The sequence below is a fragment of the Herpailurus yagouaroundi genome, unplaced genomic scaffold (genome assembly GCF_014898765.1).
Source record: "Herpailurus yagouaroundi ecotype Mexico unplaced genomic scaffold, PumYag 163, whole genome shotgun sequence".
In the NCBI taxonomy this organism is placed as follows: domain Eukaryota; kingdom Metazoa; phylum Chordata; class Mammalia; order Carnivora; family Felidae; genus Herpailurus; species Herpailurus yagouaroundi.
Genome location: NW_024412404.1, coordinates 30,462,448 through 30,466,584, shown reverse-complemented (window position 1 = coordinate 30,466,584; position 4,137 = coordinate 30,462,448). Strand labels below are relative to the sequence as shown.

Sequence of the window (4,137 nt, the reverse complement as noted above, 5' to 3'; positions counted from 1 at the left end):
TTAATGCCAGGCTTTGCCACCCCCAAAGAACTCCAGGAGGTCCCGAGCTAGTGGGCTCTTTACAGCTGGCTGTCACGTCCAGGAGGCTCACACCAAACTGGGATCCCAGCAGGAATCCCTACGTGAGCATTTTTGAGCCCAGTGCGGGTCTGGCCTGGAGATCGTACCACCCGAGGAATTCTCAAAAGTTGAAGAGAGGGCTCTGCCTTCTTCCCCCTGGTCCTGCACCTGCCCCTGCTATGACATCACTAACTTCTACTCCTGGTCTCCTGAGCAGCCCACATCTACTTGTCTGACCAGCCTCAGCCACCGAGGGGTTGAGGGCCCCAGTTCCTGCCACCTACTGTCATCTGCTCGTGTGCATGAAGGGGAGAGGCCCAGCAGCCCCTCACTCTGGGCTTCACTAGAGCTGGGGCAGAGGCAGAAGTGGGGCATCTCCTGCTGGCCCCCCACTTCTTCCCCTGGGCCCAGGCATGGAGGTGCCTCTCAGGATGGAGGCCACACCACGGGAGCTGGCAGTGCGGGAACAGCCAGATCTCAGGTGCCTGACCCTCCCTTCTCCCTCCGGCCCACCCTATAGCTAGGGGTGCGTTGGCTTGCTGATCGGGAGATCTGCGAGGGCACTGGCACTGTCCCAGGAGACACCTCAGCCCCATCTCTGGCCACCCCGAGCTGTAAGTGCACCCTGAAGGGGAAGTTGGGGCCCAGAATCGAAAGCTCTATCCAATCAGGGCTTATCTCCTAGATTCTAGGATCCTTGCCAGGACCTCATGGGTCCCATTGCCTGGTCGGGAGCCAAATGGGGCCTCAGTCACTCAGCCACAGGGCCTCTGGAAGCCCAGGTGATGCAAAGTCTGCTGACCCCCACTTAGATGTGTCTTTTCTCCTCTGCTCTAGGTCCTGGCTCTACTCCTGGGTGTACCCAGAACCTCCACATCTCTCTCCTCACAGATCCAGGACCTGCCGGGTTGTGTTGGAAGCTTCCACCATGGTACGTGCCTTCCCACTCTAGCCTTTGGCCATCCTACCACAGCCGCGTCCCAGACCTTACCCAGGGGCCTGAGAGACACAGGCAAGAGACTTTTAACTCCCTGTGCTGAGAGAGACTCATATTGCCCCCTCCTCCTCTCACTGGCCTCTTTCCCCATCCCAGAGATTTCAAAGGTTCTACTGCTTCTGTATGAAAAGAGAGCCCAAGAAGGGACAGACGGGGTGGGCACTGGGTCTGTGAGATCCTCATTCTCCTGCCTCAGCTAAGAAATGCTCCACCCACCAATCCCTCTCCCTCCTCCCGTGTCCCCTTCCTTCTCTACCTTTCCTGGGAGGATGCTGCAAGTGTCAGGCCTGGCCCCCAGGCAGGCTCTCAGCAGCTGGGAGCTCCCATTCTGTATGACAAAAACTTTGAGTGCCCTCCGAGGGGATTCCCGGCAGGAGGGATCAGCCCCGCCTCTGGCAGGTGGAATCTGGGCTGGGGGCCCACAGCATCCACGCCCCACCCCACCTGCCCAGCCAGGTCTGGTGGTGGCCCACTGGGCAGCTCCATCCTGGGAAGAAGGTGGCTGTGCTCTCCTGATCCACAAAGGCGTGTAGCCCTTTGGAGGTGATTGAGGATGGCGATGACTAATTGTGTCAGCAGTTGGTCTCAACTCGAGCCTTGTCCCGATTAAAATGGAAATGCTTCCTGTGATTTGCGGGCAGGAGCTGGAGTGGAGGGAGTGGGGACGTTTACGCAGATTTGCAGGGATCCTGCCCGAAATGGATCCGCGGAGTAAAAGCGATTTATCTCGGCGAGTCAGGGCCTGCAGCGTGATTTAATTAAGGCCAGATCAGCCATAGTCTTTGGCTCTCCCGTGCCCGGCATCGCTGGGTGGCGGTGCTGAGCGGGCCCTCCTTCCCTCTCCTCCAGGACCAGGGAGGTCGGAACACACTCCTGGACTGTGAGGTTGCTCCCTCAGCTTGCCAGGCCCGTGTCCAGGACCTTGTGCCTGGACCGCATCCCAGGCGCAGTGGGGAAGAGCAGGATGCCTACAGTGTGGCCCTGGGGAGGGTCAAACATGTACAGTCACCTCTCTAGGGCTTCCCACATGGGCACTCATCACGCCTCACAGTACAGCCAGGTCAGCAGCTGCACGGAGGGTTTGTGAAGTCACACGGCCAGTAAATGACGGAGTTGGGACCCACACCCCAGTCAGTGTGACCTGCGACACCGTGATCCAGGGCTGAGGACGCAAGACTCAGAGTGTAGTCACCTTCTCAGGAATGCCTGGGTGAGGACTGAGGGAGAAGAATATTCTTTGGGCCTCAGGTGGGCCTGGCTGTGGATGCTTCGTCTCTGAGATAGGTCCTAACTGGTAATGATGATTGTTAGTAATGGCATCCGCCAGTTGCTGTCCCACTCCTGGCAGATGCACACACAAAGACACGAAGGAGAGGAAAGGACACACCAAAGCCTGGGAGAGACGAAGGCAGGGCACAGTCGATGGAGCCGGTCAGGAGACCCGCGTGGGTCAGCAGGCATCTGCTCCGTGAACTGTAGTCCCGCCCGTGACAAAGGTAGTGGTCTCGCGTGGCCCTCCATCCATCCCGCCTCTCAGAGCGCAGCGCGGGACCAAGCAGAGCCTGGAGCATCCCCACGCCTGCCAGGGGGGCTGCTGCCACCCCTCCTTCTCAGCAAAGGAGAGGGGAGAGGCCGGCACCCCTGGGCCTTGCCCGCCTTTGGTGTGCAGACCCAGCCACTCTGGGGCGCCGGGGGGCCAGAGGCAGAGGGCATAAGCTCTGTGCAAACATCCTGCCTTCTCCCCAGGATATTGTCTTTAATAAAAGACCATGGAAATGTCAGCTAGTCTAAACAAATAGCCAAGTTTTATGGAGGATGAGCAGCCTGCCTACAAGCGCCTCCAGGGCCTGCTTTTCAAGGTGGCCTTGGAAAATTGTGTGCCAGCAAGAAAATGTGGAATCTTGCCTGTCGGGGTGATCATTTAGGATCTTGACAACTGAGCCCAGAAAGGCAGGGCTTGCAAGGTCCCTGGGGAGGAAGGGGCAGGTAGACCCTGGGCCTGGTGTGGGGTGACTGGCCTTTAGGGGCTAGGTTCCCATCAGACGGGGGCTCCCTCTTCAGGACCCTCAAGCAGGGCCGACTGAGGCCCTGGGGGCAATGGGGTCGGGGGTAGCTCTGACCACAGACACCTCTTGGGCCTGGCGTCCGTCCCTCCCTCCTGTCCCCTCCTGTGCTGGGGTCTACTTCCTGGACCCTCATCTTCCATCTTATTCATTATGCACATGTCTGTGTTAGGGAAGGCACACCAAAGGTGGGGGAGAAGGACACCCAGAATAAAGAGGGAACTTACAACCAGCTCCTGACAAACTGGGGACTGGGCCCGGCTGGGAGCTGCAGAAGCAGCTGCTGGCTCAGCCCCCGACAACAATCAGGATGCTGAGTCCACTCAGGGTTTGCGGTGTCCCCGGGGTCCTGCTGCAAACAGCAGGCTGTGAGCGCCCACACTCCATGAAGAGCAGCTCCAGTCATGCGCAGAGCAGGCGTGCAGGCTGATGTCACAGATGAGAAAGGCTTCCAGGGTGCTGGGCCCTGTGTGGGTTCACATGGCCCCCACAGATTGTGGCCACTTGCAGGGAGAGGCACTGAGTCAGCTCTGGCTCAGGAGAGCGAGGCCCTGAGAGTGAGCCTCAGAGGGCTAGCGGGTCACTTTTAGGGCAGCAGTGAAGGTGATCCGCATGGCCTTGGGGCCTCATTGCGGGCACCCCACCCCGCCCCGTCACTGATGAGGACGGTCAAGCCCACCCCAGGCAAGGCCACCGAGGCTGTGTGGGTGGATGAAGAGCCAGCACCGAAGCCAGTGGCGAGCTCCCCAGCCAAGGCAGGGCCTCTGGGGTGGCCATACAGGGAGAGGGGCACAGGCTTTACAGTCCTGTGGGCCAGGCTTGAATCTCAGCTCTGCCCCTGAGGGGCCAGCAGGGAGACCTTGGGCAGTAAGTCAGGGAGCCACCCAGCTTCCCCATTTCCTCATCTGTGAAGGTGGGGAATGACTTCCACCTCACGTGCTGTGAGGAGGAGAGTGGGATGATGAGCTGGGTGCCGGGCACAGAGCAGAGCACTCCAGAGGAACATCCCCCTCCTCG

General features: G+C 59.6%; 1 long non-coding RNA gene across 1 annotated transcript; it reads left to right on the top strand.

Annotated features, from left to right (window-relative positions):
• The first annotated feature begins 306 nt into the window (after positions 1-306).
• Positions 307-2,838, top strand: LOC121036971 (uncharacterized). Its single transcript, XR_005793550.1, has 3 exons — positions 307-541; positions 898-991; positions 1,154-2,838. It is a non-coding gene; the product is annotated as an uncharacterized LOC121036971 (long non-coding RNA).
• The last annotated feature ends 1,299 nt before the right edge of the window (positions 2,839-4,137 follow it).